The sequence below is a fragment of the Ambystoma mexicanum genome, chromosome 6q, assembly GCF_040938575.1.
Source record: "Ambystoma mexicanum isolate Mex_15411 chromosome 6q, UKY_AmexF1_1, whole genome shotgun sequence".
In the NCBI taxonomy this organism is placed as follows: domain Eukaryota; kingdom Metazoa; phylum Chordata; class Amphibia; order Caudata; family Ambystomatidae; genus Ambystoma; species Ambystoma mexicanum.
This window is the reverse complement of record NC_090937.1, coordinates 1,094,882,214-1,094,899,687: the sequence shown is the minus strand read 5'-3', so window position 1 is coordinate 1,094,899,687 and position 17,474 is coordinate 1,094,882,214. Positions and strand designations below refer to the sequence as shown.

The 17,474-nt window shown below is 49.4% G+C and overlaps 1 protein-coding gene across 2 annotated transcripts in view; it reads right to left on the bottom strand.

Annotated features, from left to right (window-relative positions):
* The window catches only part of CHIC2 (cysteine rich hydrophobic domain 2), a 470,301-nt gene that overhangs the window by 14,687 nt on the left and 438,140 nt on the right, over positions 1 to 17,474 (bottom strand). The gene's annotated exons all lie outside the window — the stretch shown is intronic.

Here is a 17,474-nt window from a genome sequence, read left to right as displayed (position 1 = left end):
GGGCTCATGCCGGAGCAAGGAGGTTCTTCCGGGAACCGAACCTCCGTAGCCTCCGCAGCACTTGCGGGATAACAGGGACTGGAGGAAACGCGTATGGCAGTGGAAGGACCACTCCACCACGAACGTGTCTCCAAAGGCTCCTTTTGGAGGAAATTCCCACGAGCAGAACCTTTCTCACTTCCGGTTGACACAGGATAATCTCCTGAGCCAGCTCCCACTCGTGAGATCGCGCTCTGCCTGCTCAGAGCGTCCGCCGTCTCATTTTCGTCTCCGGCCAGATGAACTGCCGAGATGGAAACTTCCTGCTGGATGGCCCAGAACCCACCCGGCATCGCCTCCCTGCACAGAGGAAGTGACCCTGACCCCCCCCCCCCCTTTTTGTTGAGGTAGTGCATGGCCACTGTGTTGTCAGTCAGAATCAGGACATTCTTCCCTCGCACAGTTGGCAGAAAAGCCTTCAGGGCAAGCCTGACGGCCCGCAGCTCCAACAGATTGATATGGAGTCTGGACTCTGATGGAGACCAACGACCACTGACTGTCAAATCATTGGCATGAGCTCCCCATCCTGTGAGGGATGCGTCCGCCACGATCGTCACCTCCGGCCAGGGCAGCCAAAATGGAGCCCCCCCTCATCAGATTGCCTTTGACGGCCCACCACAGAAGGTCCTGGGCGACCGAGGGCGGCACCTGAATTGGGTCTGACATCTTGCCAGAGGACTGTGACCACTGGAGCTTGAGGGCCCATTGCAGTGATCTCATCCGCAACCTGGCCTCTGGCACCAGAAGAATGCAGGATGCCATGAGGCCGAGCAACCTCAAAAACTCAAACGCCGGGAGCGTCTGGGCAAGTTGGAACTTGTGCACCATCTGCTGAATGTCAAGAGCCCTCATCTGGGAAGGGAAACACTGTCCCAGGGATGTGTCGAGTACTGCTCTGATGTACTGGAGCCGCTATGTTGGCATCAAGTGGGACTTCAAGTTGAGGGAGAAGCACAGCTTGTGAAGGGAGTGGCAGGTGACGGACAGATGATCCAGGACCTGCTCGGGTGAGCGCGCCCTGATCAACCAATCGTCCAGGTAGGGGTAGACGTGAATCCCCTTTCCTGAGATACACTGCCACCACCAACATGAGCTTGGTGAATACCCGCAGGGCAGAGGTCAATCCGAATGGCAGGACCCGAAACTGAAAGTGCGAGTCGCCAACCGCGAACCTCAGGCATTTCTTGTGCTTTGGATGGATCGGCACATGAAAGTAAGCATCCTTGAGGTCGAGAGACACCAACCAGTCCTGAAGTTGAAGGGCCTGGAGGACTTGAGAGAGAGAGTAACCATCTTGAACTTGTCCTTCCTGAGGAGTTTGTTCAAACCACGCAAGTCCATGATGGGTCTCAATCCCAGTCTTTCTTCGAAATCGAAAAATAAGGGGAATACCATCCCTTGTTCCTCTCCACTACAGGCACCAGTTCTATGGCGCCTTTCTCCAGCAGGGATTGAATTTCCTGCGCAAGGAGTGGATCCGGACTCTTAAAAGAGAGATTCCCTGGTGGATTCTCGTGAGGCTTCTGCCGAAAAGGAAGACAGTAGCCGTGGGCTATGATCTCCAGAACCCAGACATCTGAAGTAATGGCACGCCACTCTACAAGATGCTGGGCCAGCCTTCCCCCCCAACCGGCGAACCATGGGACATGGCCTCATGACTGAGCTGAAGCGGCTGCGGCAGTGCCTGAGGGCAAAGAGGCAACTCCCCTCCATTGTTGTCCCCTAGGACGAAAAGGCGGAGGTTGTTGAACTGCAGCGCTCAACGACTTCGTTGCAGCTTTGGAGGTCTGCAACCTCTCTAGACTCTCGTCAGCCTTGCTGTCAAAAAGATGTTCACCATCAAAGGGCATGTTGAGGAGCCGAGCTTGCACATCAGGAGCAAACCCTGACTTCCGCAACCACGCAAACCTGCGTATTACAGTGCTCGCCGCCATGGAACGGCTGACGCAATCAACCATGTCCAGACCCGACTGAATGGACTTGCACATGGCGTCCTTGCCATCCTGCACGATAGCAAGAAAACCATCCCGTTCCTCCCCTTCGGGAATATGATCAGCCGCTAAGGAGATACAGTTCCACAGAGTGTGCGTCAAACAAGACAAGGCACAAACTGAGTTGGCAGCCTGAAGCGCCATACCCCCAGAAGAAAACACCTTTGCCCAGCCGTCAAAACGTTTGTCGTCCCTATCAGGAGGGATGGTAGGGTAAGGCGCCTGCTTTGCGGGGGCCGTAGCCGCCTGCAACAACCAAACTCTCCGGAGTGGGTGCGTGGTCAAGTAGCAGGGGGGTCGCCACTGGCTGGGCGATATTTCTTCGGCAAGGACTTGCTCACTGCCGGGAGACTCTCCGGAGAAGTCCAAGTCGCAGCCACCCTCTGCAAGGCCATACGGAATGGCAGTACCGGGTCAGTTGGTGGACCTTGGTTAGGATATCAGTCAGATCATCCTGCTGAAAGTCCCCAGGGGGGGGGAAGGGGGGGAGGGGGACAGACCATCTCAGGTAATCCGTGACCCCCGACATTCGGCGCCGGTAACGAGTCGGCATGCGTGCCAGGCTGAGGCCTACCAAACTCCACCTCTGGAGAGGTGTCCAGCCCACTGGCGTCATGCAACGACTGGTGCAGGTCCTCAAGTTGGCTATGACCAGAAAGGAGGCCATCAGGAACTTCTGCAGGAACCTCACCTTCCTCAGACCCCTCATCCACCTCAGAAATATAATCCAGAGGCTGGACAGAGGGTACAGAAAAAAGGAACAAAGACATGTTTAGCCTTGGCCAGAGCCTTTCTGGGGGGTTCCACTGTAACACGGGGTACCCCCGACAAAGCCTCCTCGAAAGGCGTCGAGGGAAGTCGATGACCTGGGCACCGCCGACGTCGATGTCTTCTTCGAAGACTTCACAGGTTCTCGCGGTCTCGAGGACCGGGACCTGGAACGGGCATGCCTAGAACGACCATCCTTGTCCGACCGGGAACTTCAAGGCGCACAGTGGTCGTGACAACTGCTCGTGCCCGAAGGCGGACGAGCGGTGTCTCTAGCATGGACTCGGCCGGCGTCCTCAGACGGTGCTGACGGACCGGAGCCTTGTGATTGAAGGAGTGGAATGCTTGTTGGGACAAGCAACCCGCCGACGGGCGGAGTCCTCAGACGAGGAAGGAGACCTGTGATGGCGCTTCCTGGAGTGCCTCGAAGAGGCAGAGCAATGGCGGGACCGACTCCCAGACCGAGAACCCCCGGACTCACGAAGACAATGCAGAGTCACCCCTCGAATCATCCGTCGAAAGACCAATGGAACGCGACTTCCAGGGCTTGGCCACCTTACCGACCGACAGCTTCTTCTTACGCTCCCGCAAGGCCTTCGGTGTGAGCGATTGGCAGTCGACACTGTCATCCGTATCATGGTCCTCCCAGAGGCACCAGAGGCAAGTGTTGTGCGTGTCCATCAGCGACATCTTGGACCCGCACACCAGGCACTTCTTAAACCCGGACCGCGGGGTGGAAGAAGCCGAAGACATCATAGAATATTCAATGAAGAAACATGTTCGAAGAACCAAAAGAACAGGATTCAGTAGAATCGAGGCACGCTGAGATCTCCGAAGCTAACACGTTCGCGGAAAAAACGGAACTGAGGCTACGGGCGTTGTGCGTCCTACTTATAATATCCGGTGATGTTGGCTCGACAGAGGCCCTCGAGGACGGCGTATCAACGTCAGACGCATGAAAGATTTTCCGAATTAGCATAGCTGTGGTGATTACTGTCATAGATATGGAATACGTCGGAGGACCCAATCCCCTCGAAGTTTGAGTTGTGCTGCTTGGCGAAGAGGCTAATCTGTAGAAACTCCTGTGCACTGAAACAGTTACCAAATCTGAAGCATTCTTCACCAGATGAACAGCGACTACGGACATGCTCTGAACAAATGTTAGTTTAAAGGGCAGTATTTGGGAAAGGGTGGCCCATCTTTAATTTGTTTGAGTGATTAGTAATGTTCATAAGGACCTGTTCTTTCGCCAGAATATAGTACTCCGAGTAGAACCAGGTCCGTTGGGGTTATGCAAAGATTGTGAACTTCAGCAAGGAGTTCTGGGCAAAATACCTCCTGTCATAGAAGTCATGCAGGGGGAGGTGAAATCGAAATTCTCAAAACCAGGACTAATGGCCAGTAAAGGGACTCCCAGGTGCCCGCCGCCCCCTTGTTTTTTCATGGTACAAAATCAAAACATTCTGTAGAACTATTCCAGGGAAACTGCATGGTGAGATCCTGCCAAGGAGAAATGAATGCACCTCTTACCACTTCCTCACAGACCTAACTGTTAAGCATGTCTTACAGCTGTAAATGCATAGTCATGGTTACCAACCGTAAATGCAAGATTTATATGCTCTTGCCTGGTGAGTGCACAGGCCTGTTCGGTACTTATAGAACCGGTACATATTCCTTGCTGAATGATCTGTTCATGTCTAGGTCTGTGATGCCAGTTTTTGGAATACAGAAACACATAGGTCTGACTTCCAAAAGAAGGAAAGGTTACAGGCTGGCAATGAAGATTCACATGCTGCTTAAAAGTATCTCTCACAATGTCTGTAAGGGTCGCACTGCAAAATAATGTCATTAGAAAAACTGTCATGTCCTGTAAGTGCATGTTCTGTTTCAGAAGAACAGACTGTAGAGGGTGAAATTGGGTACCATTCCTATCTGGAGAAAAGGTTACTTGCGTACATACCAGCACGATACCTCCTTTCTGAAAATCACTTACTCCTGAAAGTGTCCAAAGTCTGGAACAAAATCTAGGGATGGCTGCAGATGTTGCACTACAGTAGTGGAACACGATTTTGAGAATAGAACTAGCTTCTTTTTATGAGGAAAACCCCTTTCTATTTGGTTAAACCTTTGCCAGCCGCAAAGGTGCACATATCTTTAATGTTACTTTGTCCACGACAAAATTTAAATGCCTTCCATGTACGGAAGTTACAACCGGGAAAACAACGGTCAGCTATTAGCCACATACACAAGGCACTAGCACCCTGGCACGAATGTTAGTTCTCCACAAGAACACAAAACTTTCTTAATCACCAAGAGTGAATGATCTATTATCCACTAATGAATAGTAGTGAGGACACATTTTGAGGCATGGTTATAAGTTAATTAAATCCAATGCAGAGGATGGTTTCCTCACACTGATGGATTTAGGAAAAAGTGGTTTATATGAAATTAGGAACTCGCAGGCGCACCCCTGCCCCCTAGTGCAATGCAGACAACAAAAAAAATAATCTATTCACCAACTACATATGTGCTAGTGACAGCACAACTGGCTTCCCTCAAAAATCCCCATATTCGATTGTACATCCAAATGATCCAATGTTAAGACTTCGATGGTGGTTGCTAGGGTGAAGGATTTCTGGTTGTAATAAAAGGACACTGTAAAGCCTGGAGGGGGGTGCCTGTACTCCTGCTCTCTATATGGCAGCTTAGAGGCACAGAGGACCCCAGCCAAGATTCTCTATAGGGTAGTGCTGGTCGAGCAATCAAGGCCTAGCTTCTCAGGAGGTGATGCAGGCTGGTTCTTATGTACAGTATAGTCCCCAAGACCCCACAAAGGAATGTCCACACACTGTATTAGTTAAAACAGTCTTTATATAATATTCAAGGTTATGTACACTATCACAATAACTCACTTTGTGCTCAGAAAATTCACAATGGCAAATATACATACAGTACTAAAGTGGTACCACAATTATTATCAGATCTCATTAAAGTGCATCAACTATACTCTGGTCAAATTTCACACAGATCAAGGAATAAAAGTAACCAACAATAGATAGGAGGAAAGCAGTTGGCTAGAACAATGGGCAGAATATGGACCCCTACCAACTAGGCACACTTGTGTGGAGATCCCCCACCTGGGCAACCTGTAAATTAAAGATATATGACAAGCCCAGTCCATATATTGTTCTATAAGTCTTATTTCCTTCTATAAGGTTTCTACCCCCCAATGTATCTGGTACAGCAGAGTTCTACGATGAGGCGTCCATGGATCCTTCTTGAGCGACTCCCTTTAAAGCAGGAGCCACAGATCGTCAAGAGGTGTCGAAGAAGGTGAACTTGGCGTCGATGAAAAGTTTGATGGTGCAGAGACCACGGCGTCGATCCAGGCGGTGCTAGTCGGCGACGTCCTGCGAGGATGAGGTGTGCGGGGCAACTCGGTGTTTGATAGTTCAGGACCGCAAAGAGTTTCTGAAGAACTGTGGCCCAACAAGGGCATCGAGTCATCAAAGTCTTTGTGGTCTTCGGGTGGCAGGAAACCCACCGGCAGATGGTCCTCGGCGCGTCGACGGCCTGGCCTTCTCCGGCGGGATAAGGCGGGCGGCGGTGCGGACAAGCATCCGTGAATCAAAAGTCTTAGGCAAATGAGCCAGTCGTCGGCGGCACTGCGTCAAGCGGTCCCTTCTTCTGGGCAACCCAGCTTTGATGGGCGTCCAGCGGTTGCGACGATACTCCGAAACCTGGTCGGCGGCAATGGACTTTCGACGGCGTTTATGTCCGGGTGCTTTACGTCGTTCTCCTCGGCGGTCCCCCCCATCTACGGTCGGCAGACTTTCGAGGGTCTGACTTCCAGGGCGCTTCGGCAAAGGATAGCGGTGCTCGATGGTCCCTTGGAACACGGGAAGAGGGCACCTAACCAGGTCCTCTCTCGGATCAGTCCTTGATGAACTCGACAGCTTTCGGATCGGGTCGAAACAAATGCAGCAGCAGTTCTTCCAGCTGGGCGTCAAGGATAAGCAGTACCAGTTACACTTCAAGTGTCAACTCAGCTTCTGAACAATTTCCAGTGGCGAGATGTCCCCAGATATACTAATCTATCCCCCGTCCACACTGCTGGGTCACACTCGGCAGCCAATCATACAGAAGGGCATTCATGCAGTCAGCCAGCCAATCCGGCATACAGTGCATTCAGGCCATACTCCTCCCTCTCGGACACTCACAACAAGGACTGTGTATTGGGACAAGTACCCAGCCATTCAACGCTACACATTGCATTCATACCAGTTTCGGGCAGGGCTGTCTCAGTCATTGTGTCATACACCAGAAACCAGACATCCACAAAAAGAAGTGCATATTGGTTACACACTCCATTCACCCAGGTCCCACCCACAGGGTGTACCCATAACATACAGTCACTGGAAAGGCTCCAGCCAGTCTGGCCTGGACTTCACAACACCACCATATATGTAACTTCCACCCAACAGCCAGTCAGGGGGAAGGGACAGAGTCGGGGCTTCCCAGGACTTTGGGAAAACACGGTAACAGGCAATAGAAAGCAAGAGGCCACAGGGGTCATCTTGTTTCCTATCAGGAATCAACTGATTCCAATGTCAGTGCCTGGGTATCCCAAAATGGAGGATACTCGGAGCACCTGTCAAATTCAGCATGGAGCTGCTACCAGCCCATACCCTGCTCTGTGGGCCACACATAGGTGCCCAAAAACATAGACTAAGGGCACAGGGTTGCACCCCCACCCATGGGTGCCATAAGGGTATCCCATGGGTCTGCACACCAAACCAAAAACAGGAAGAGCTGCACTGCCAGGAGTCCCATATGGACTCCTGGGCGGAAAACAATACAGAACACAAATGAAAAAGGACTACAGGACAAGGACAGGGAGGCCCTGTCCCTCCAATGCATTTCCAGCATCACAGACACCACCTTTAGTCTAGGACCGCTGCTCCTAGTTATTTGGCGAATAATAAAATCTTAATTTTCCTTGGTGTGCTTAATGAAGCTTGCTACTATGGACATCTTAAAATCTGGGTTCATCGTATATTTCACACATTTACCACACAGTAAGACATCCCAAACGAAAAAATGCTTGGTCAGTTTTTGATTTCACTGTGATAAAATGTAGTCACAAAAAACAAAGACGACGCTAGAATATCTTATTTTGGCACAGAGTAAAGTAATCTATATATGTGTACGATCAACAACTTTAGAAAATCATGCCTGCCTAAGGGAATTGAATCTCGGAAAAACCTCTTTGTTCATTCCGTGTTTATTGTTGCAAAGGTTTGCGTGGTCTGCCCGCATATGGGCAAAATGGACACAGGCATAGGAAAGAAAGTCTTGAGGGCAAGTAAAACAGCTCTGCGCACAATCCGATTTATATAAAGAAAAGACCAATGGAGATCAAAGTCACCCTGAAGTCCACAAGCTACTTCAGTGAGAAACTCAGCATCTCTGGGGGCATCTGATCCATCAGAGATCAGAACATGTGCAGACTTGAACTCTAGTGGTGCTGGAAGCAAAGGATCAGAAGACCGGCTTTCTGGTCTACACCCAAAGACTTTGGAACCCTCTCCACACCAACATCAAACTTGCCTCTTCAGTAGTTCAGGAAGGAGCGCAAGACCCTCCATTTCAAGGAATTACTCCTCCATAACACATGGGTCTGCACTTCCCACCTTAAATGAGCCTTAGTGATCTGCTCTCCACGGTTTCCTCCCCTGCAAGCATGTAGATCCCTTTGAAGAGGGGTGGTCATATCCTAACCCCGCTCCCACAGGGCACATGAGCCGGAAAAAGAACCGAAGATACCATGATCGTTTGTACCAGTTCGGATCGATTCCTAGTGCTCCCATGATAGACACGTACATTGAAAGGTACCCACTCAGTCAACCCTACAGCCCGGGAGCAGTGCAAACGTTGCCCAAAGTGAATGAGGAGCCTCAGGACACTACTAAGGACACCTCCATTGACAGCCTTGATTAAAGCGCCAAGGGGCCATGCATGATGTTGGTAGAGACATCATGACATAGCAGCATTAGACATGAAGCATACGTGCAAGCCGCACATCGGGACACAATTGTGCACCCAAAAACACAAAGAACACATGCGTACAGTTCTATAAGGTAGAGGACAGAAACATACATACAGTCTTCACGTTTATTATTTTGTCACTAGCTTAACAGCAGCAACACAGAAACCACAAGACGCAAGAGATCCTGAACAAGCTTGCAGATGCTTATATGAAATTAACCCTATGGAACTGCAGGAGCAGCTACGGGCCCTGACAGAACCATGTACGACTAACAAACGGAGAATATAGAATAGCACAACGTAAAAGCCATGTTCTGGTTTAGGAAAATTACAACAGGACAAAGACCCTCGGTTGGAGCCGAGCGAATTAAGGCTGCTCAGGAGAGCAAGCGTGAGAGACTGGGCCTGCTGCCAAAGCCATCAAGATACAAGTGACTCCAGTCCCTGAACTGCAGTAGAACTGGTAAAATGGTGAGACCTTCACACTGCAATATTGTAGAAGTAGCATTTTTCAGGGATAATCCTGGCCCGACATCTTGTTAGGGAGAATTCTCAAAAATGTGCTAATTTCCTCTTCCTTAGAGACCACCAGCAACTTTGCTGGATTTTGACGACTTGATTTATTTTAACCTGGAGGCAGTGAGACCCTTATTCCCCACTCTCATGCATTTTAATGTGATTTTATACTGCGTTTCTTCTGGTTATGGAGTCTAACCAACTCCATAGGCATCATCTTTTACAACTGTGTCACAAAGCACCTTCAGTGCAGTGGCACAGGGAAGTCTTGCAGATTTCCCAAGGTTTAACTTCTTTCTCTGGGATAAACTATTGTTTCCCAGAGCAGTAAAGTGAAATTGACTTTACTTAACATTGTAAATTTCTAGACCCAGCACACGCTATCTTACAATAGAATGCTGGAGGGGTTACTTAGAATCCCCTATGTCTAACTTCTTAGGTTAGAGGTTTTAGGTTACCCTTTCCTCAATGAATGGCCGGTGGCAGTGGTTTTTGTTTTCAACTACTGTGTTTTGCATTAACCTCGACCGTTCGTTGCTCCGGTAAAGCAACTGCGGGAGCCATTTTTTTTTCAAAATGGCGCAGAGCCATCTTTGATAAAATGGCCACCGGTCTTCTTTTTTCGCCATGTCTTTGTGGAAAGGTCCTATTAGAGAGTTTCTATGCGCGCCAAACCAGGTTTGGTCTCTTTGTTCATTTCGCCTATGGCGGGGTTTGAGTGAATCCCACCTCTGTCTCTAGAGTGTTTGAGGTAGGCAGGAAGTGTGGGAGGTGCCTGAAACTGGAATGAAAGGGAGAGAACTGAATAAAGGTGAGTCTTTTGGCTTGGAAGGCAGAGTCGACCACTGGACGAAGGAACCGAGACAAAGGAACCAAAGAAGAGCTTGAAGAGGACGCCTGCTGCAACTCCTGGACCGTTGGTTCGTCCGGTGAAGCCCTGCTGCAGTGCCAACTTGCCAAGCTCGCATCGACAGAGAAGCCCCTGCAAGGACGACTTCTCCCTTTGAGTTGGTGGGACCAATCAACTCCAAAGTAAGCCACCTGGACATCCATCTCAGAGCTGGTTGAATTTCCTCAGAGTTGCTGCAGGAAACTGAATAGCCAGGGAGAGGACTACCAGATTGTGTGCGTTGCTTTTAAGCTGGCCTAGAACTTTTGGAAGATCCTCCGGACTCCCACAAAGCAGGACTGATCAAGCCTGAGCCCCCTCAGCAGAATGTGGGACCCCAGAAGCAAGGCAAGTCCACCTTGACAGCCAGGAACCGCGTTTTTGCTATTTGCAGTAGCTGCAAGAAGCTGAAACGTGAAACAGCCACTGAAAGTGAAGTTTGCTGGTTGCCAGTTTTGATAGTCCCAGTGCAGGAGTCCCCTGATGTCCTCCCTCTTGTCCCCACGACTGAGGCCCAGAAACAGTGAGATCTGCAGAGCTGCACAGGAACAGAAGTCATCAGCTGCATCTTTTCTTCTTTACCAAGGTACTGTAAAACAATTCTAAGAGAACTTACCTCTTACTGTAGAAGTGCTTGTAACTTCCCAAACTCACAAGTCTAATCAGCTTGTGGCCCTACATTTGATTCTTCTTTTTATCAAAGACTCCTAAGAACTTTTGCAAAGACTTTTCCATTTACTTACCTGAAGTGCTGCATCCTATACAATGACTTTTGCCCATTGACCATGGCTTAGCCTATTGAATTGCACGACTCTTCTAAGGGTATCTGAAAGTAATTGCCCTGCCTAAGAATATTGGTGATCTCTTGTGTTCTAATAATCTTTGCCTTCTACCAACTTTTAAGAGTGTTCTGAATGCCAACAGTAAGATATTAATGTCCCCAGCACCCTTGTTATTGAAGTCACCTGTGGGTGTAGGTTGTGTCTGTGGGCCATTCCAAAAGAGTCTTGTCTGATTTAGAAACTCAAAGTGTACAGTATTGAAGTGTATTTGTGTGTTACTATTATATTGCTCCCTTCTAAAGAAGGCTTTATAACTGACTGATAAATTAATAATTGTTTATGCAAGAAACCTTGAGTGTAGGTTTATCTGAATACCTGTAAATGTGAATCTTTGTGTAACTCCACTACTGCTCACATTTCCCCTCTTGAGATAAGCCTGGCTTCTCAACACGCTACCAAAACTGTGTAGTACAAGCTTATAACAAAGGTTGGGTTGCCTATAGCTGTAGTCCCTAGTTGCTTGTAGTGCTTCCAGAGGGTATTGCATACAAACTTTGCCTAACAAATCTGACAATGGAGAGCCAGTAAACTAACATACATGGTCTACTATAGACGGACCACCACTCAACACCCAATCCACTCGCTCAATGTGTTTTCTGGAGAGGGGCCCAGGTTTTGACGTTCCTTTGACACAAGAGTCCATCAAAACTGGCCTGCGAGCCAGAGCTCACTGAGATGTTCCTGGATTCTTCTGCCATGTACTGATCCCGTTTGGTTTTGGCTGTAATATACCACAGGTGAACTTGCTGTCTGCCTGGGCCTGCGTTCCATTTGGGGAATGGAAGGAGTTGAGCCTTCCATGAGCTCTGGGTCCACGCATTCCTAGTAGTCCTCAAGCCTACCTGGGAGTTTAATTCTCAACACATTGCTGCCAAATTGCCCACTCTGCACCTCCCGAGTTAGCTGCCTCTCTGCTACCATCAACATGTTCTCCCCCCTATTGTAAAGCACTCCATTGCTTCCCAAAGCTAGGTCGACACTCAAATGCCCTAAAAGTATGAAGGCACCAGACCTAAAGACTTAAGTAAAATGTTGTAATAGCCATTTTTATGTGGTGGAACCCCAAAGGGAAACTCAGATTTGAGGGATAGCTCCAATCCAGAATGGCTAAGACATGATCACAAAATGAAAGAGTATCACTACTTTTCCCAATCCCATGAAGACTGACTGGACATTGGGGGTGGGGTGAAAAGGGAGAGCGATTCAGAGAGAAAGGAGGGGTGGAGGGGAGAGGGCAGAGGACATTCCTTGAGAGGGAGAGGGAAGATTTGGAGAAAATGATACCCTACTCCGTGATTCTCCCTAGAGCAAATCAATAATTGTAGCACATGTCCTCTAGTTTCGGAGGAATACATGGGTACTTTTAGTTTTTAAAGAAAACCCTACTGTTCCATAGTTAAAGGTCTGCCTACTTGATGGAACATATTAGACTGCTACAGGTTCTGACCAGAAACTGCATGCTGCGACTGGCATTCAGTAAAAGCTAAGCATTTAGCAACCAGTCATCTAAGTGGGTTATAGGTTACTATCTTCTTCAGAGATCAGTTTGACTAATGAATCACACTGGATTAAAATGCTCGGAGCACACTTGACAAACAGAAGTATTCTGAATTAGAAGGCATTCTCCACATTCTTGAGCTCTGGGAAGAATGTATTGTATAAATGCATCAGTCTAACTCTGCATCCATCTTATTCCACGTGGATAAAGATGTCCCATTTCTTTCTTTGCATGCAACCTGTATCCTGAATCTCTTGTTAAAGGTTTGTGCCATGAGGATTAGAAAAGTCATGTTTGATGGATTATGGGGATTGGGTGGGGGTTGATGTGCTGGGTTTTTGTTTAAAGTTTTTGTTTGTGTGTGAGTGCGGTTTGTGTTGTCAAAGTTCAATTAGTGTGTGAGGGGGGACTTTAAAATGAGGTTTTACTATTAAATGATAGATATTATTTTAACTAAAGAAATGTTCTGTAACTTGTAACTGACTCTCACCAATATGTTTCTGTTGTGATTTCTGATAAAGTTGATAAAGAAAAGTCATGTACCACTTTCAAAAAAGGGAATCGCTCAAAAGCCAGCTTCAAGAGAAAATCCATTGTTTTGTGAGCTATTTTTGTAAACCCCACCCATTCGCGCACCAATTTGTTGAATATAAATGTTCCCTCTGGAGGAGAAATGCAGCCAAATGTTGCTCGATGTTGTGCAGTAGTTCCATTAGGATTGTACCGCACACCTACATTGCATGGTCTCCAGGTGCTGTGGCAGATCTAGGGTGGGCTAGTTTGGTTTGTTGGGAGAGGGAAAAAGCCAGATTCTAAGTCAAGACTGGAGGCTCACATTAGGCTTCTCTTTAATGCCAAAATAACTATAGAAGCTCGGCAGCAAAGTTTTAGCACATGAAATCTAGTAACGCTGATAACTTGCATGGGTGCTGAAATCCCACAATTAAACAAGTTCTGAAACATTTGTCCAAATAGTCCAAAAGGTAATCAACTTCTTGTGAGAACTCTGTTTCCCATGAGTCTTTGTAACAGTCCATAACTAGTCACTAAATATGTGACCCTTAACAGCCAATAAGGTCTAGGCAGCCCCTCCAAACGGTAGTAATCCTAGGACGACTTCCTCTTTCTTTGCTGCTCACAGCAAGAGATGAGTGGAATTTTTTTTCCTAACTGTTATAAGTTGTCACGCTGTATATTTCGGCAGGAGGGTTTTCAAACATGGTTCTTCATGAATAGTATTGTAGGTGTACATCCTTAACAGGAGCACTGCGTTCCTCTCTTTGTAATTTCGTTGTGATTTCATTCATATACTTGAGCCCGTAGAACTAGCGGCCTCAACTGCGTTGTAAGCAGTAGCGCACCACACAGCGGCTGTGTTCCCCGCGCTCCGGCACCCCGCCTTACCCATCTGGGTGCCGGAGCCCGGAGCCAACACGGCCGCAGCCAGCCGCTTACCGGCACACTTCCAGCAGCGTTTTCCGCAGCGGCGGTCTCTCCTTTTCCCTGGCACCAGTTAACAGCATCAGGTGTTGGGTTCAGCAGGCCACGCACAGCCTCGACTATTAGACGTTTTCCTGACCTCAGGCGAGCCCTGCTGCATGCGGTCCTTTCGTCGGCTCCTGCCTACCTCTGGTGCTCGCTGACGTGTTTCCCCTTATTGGAAGGTTCCTGCATTTCCTTTTTTTTTCCTGCGCTTCTTGGGAAGCATTACTACAACAAAAAAAGAAAAAGAAGAAGAAAGTGACAGAAGACTGGACAAGAAGGTTCCTCATACATTGCACTTACTGGTAGGCAGAGAAACTGGCCATACCATGCAAGAAAAAGAAAAAAAGAACGAACCGCAAAGGGGTAATAATAATAAGGCTATCAGTCTATCAATGGCAGAGGAATACACCCCTCAAACTGACCAGGAGTGGTCAGAAGAGTATCATGAACAAGATGTGGTATTAGCAGATAGCATTAAGAGGGTACTTGGCTTTTCTGTGGGAAAGGAAAACATACAGAAAGAGGTGGCAGACATGCTAGTACAGATTCAGGTGCATCTTAATGACATGGAAGCAGTGCCCGCTCAAGTGAAGGCGAAAGCTCGTAAAAGGAAGCGCTCACCTGAAGTGGAGAGGGCGGGGGGGGGGGGGGGGGGGAGTATACCGACTCGAAAGAGAAAAGGAGGACTGACCCCCCTCCACCCCCACCCAGGCCTGACAGAGCGACCCTCGACACCAGCACCGACCGTCATTATGGATGCCTTCTCAAGGCTCAAGCAAGCCTTTCTAGATAGGAAGGAGACCCCTTCCGTACCAAGACCCTCTGACCCGTAGGAGGATAAAACGGGTTGCAGACCTCGAGCCCGGAGGAATGTCAACAGAGCACAGACGATCAAGATAATGATCAAACCGCTCAGTCAACGGAGGACAAGGATGACCATGAAGCAGGGTCATAGCCCAGCACATCTGGGATTGCGGCAGACCCCATTACCAAACTACGGTCTAGTGAGCAACCTGCTCTCGAGAGAATGTTTGTCCTAGAGGACCCAATTCACCCCAGATCGTCAGACAGATGTAATCCATGGCTCTAGAAGACTGGACCCAAAGACAGGCTCAGCCAGATCTTAGACAAAGTTTGGGGCCAAGTTAAGGGTGGAATGTCCACACCCTGATATCCCCGGGAAGGTAGCCCTCGCCCCAGGGCTCTATGCTAAAATGATCACCTCCCTGGGCAAAAAACACCAAAGATCTTAAGAAAAGGATCGACAGTGCCTGGAGGTTCTGCCAGGACAAAGTTACTAACGTACTCTTAGTTCATAGTCCCCTTTCCTCCATACTGTATGGGCAATTACAACTGAATATAGCCCCAGGGTGGAGAGGAGACCCTCCTTAAGCAAATAGGTTCCTGAGAACCACCTGTCCGAAGGCCGCATTAGATCTAGAGCCGGCATCCAAACAGTAATGCTTACAGAAAGCAGAGGGAGAGGCCCAAGTGGCCGCCCTGCTTATGACTTGCCAAGGGATATGGCGCTGGAATGCAATGGCCATTGCCTTGGCCCCGACTGCGTGGGCATGCATGTTGGCTGGAAGTGGCTTGTGCTGGCCCTTGTACGCCTCCTTGATGGCAGAGACCATCCAGCGGGATATGGAAGCCTTAGAGGCCCGTTAGCCTGGTCTTGAGCCTCCGAAAGTGACTAACAGAGTGTCCAATTTGTGGAAGCCCGTTGTTCTGTCCAAGTAGAATTTCAGGGCACGCTTGACATCCAGGCAGTTCAGTACCCTCTGTGCTTCGTCCTTGGGGGTCGGGAAAAAACTTTGGTAGGACTATTTCCTCGGTCAAGTGGAATGCAGACAGAACCTTGGGCAGAAATGCCGGGTGCGTCCGCATGACTACTTTGTCCTGGTGAAAGGTGGTATATGGTTCTGAGGCGACCAGAGCCTGGATCTTGCGGCCTATACGAGCCGAGGCAAGGCTGACTAGTAAGGCAGTCTTGATGGTGACTAGCCTGATGTCCACAGACGCCATTGGCTTGAATGGTTTATGCGCCAGGGCGCCCAAGACTATGTTAAGGTCCCACACAGGGTGCAGTCTCTTGACGGGTGGGTAGAGCCTAGCGAGACCCGTCAGATGTTTTGACAATAGGGTTGGAGGAGAAAATGCCCTCCTCCGAGTTCCTGTAAGCCCCAATGGCTGCAAGGTTTGTGCGGCAGGTATCCACCTGCACGCCTGAATGAGCGAGGTGTGCCGAAAAGGAGAGCATTTCATCCAAAGTGCAAGCCAAGGGGTTGATACCCCAGTGGCAGAATCTGGTCCATTTGCTTTTGTACTGGGTCCTAGTGGCTTTGCTCCTGGCGCCCTGTATGATCTCCAGATTGGCCTGTGAGAGGCTAAGGTGCCATAAGTGTTACCTGCTCAGGTACCATGCTGTGAGGGCTAGTTTCACCTGGGCCAGGTGGATGACTCTGCCCCCTGCTGTGACAGAGGATGTGCTGGGCCCATTGGAAGGTGAATCAGGGTCACCTCTGAGAGGCTGATTAACTCCGAAAACCATGGTCTGGCCGGCCACCATTGAGCCATTAGAATAATGAGGAGTCAGCGAGACTCCTTGATTTTGCAAATTACCCTGTGGATCAGGGGAGTGGGCGGAAAGGCATAGACTTTCATGCCGGTCCACTGGAGGTGAAATGTGTCACCCAGAGGGGCCCTGACCTTGCCAGGAAGCGAAATGGGGACACTTCTTGTTGTGCCAGGTGGCAAAGAGCTCCACGTGGGGGTGACCCCCACCTGTTGAAGATCTCCTGAATAACAAGGTCGTTTAGCTGCCACTCGTAAGTGTCCGCTCCCAGCCTACTGAGCCTGTCCGCTTCCAGGTTGGATTCCCCCGGGAGGTGGGCTGGCGCAAAGTAAATGTCGTTTTCCAGGGCCCACTCCCACATGCTGATCGCCACTCTAAACAGAGGAGGGGACCTGGTGCCTCCCTGCTTGTTAACGTAGTACCTGCAGGTCGGGTTGTCCAACTGGATGACGACAACCTTGCCCCTGAGGAGCGGTAAGAATGCTCTGAGCGCTAGGCAGATCGCGTTCAGCTCCAATCAGTTCATGTGGTATTCCTGACCCTGTCGAGTCCAAGTGCCGTGGACCGAGAGGCCCTCCCTGGTGGCACCTCAGTCCTAGAGTGAGGAGTCTGTGGTGATGGCCACCTGCAGGGAGGGCGGCCCAAAGGGCTTGCCCGTCCGTAGGTTGCAGTCCTTGGACCACTATGTTAGGTCTCGGTGGAGAGATGGAGGGATGTTGATCATCTCAGATTGAGAGCACCGCTCCTGGTTCCATGAGGTTGCGAAGTTCAGCTGAATCCTCCTCATCCTTAGTCGCGTGTGCGGCACGGCAAGAGGACCGCT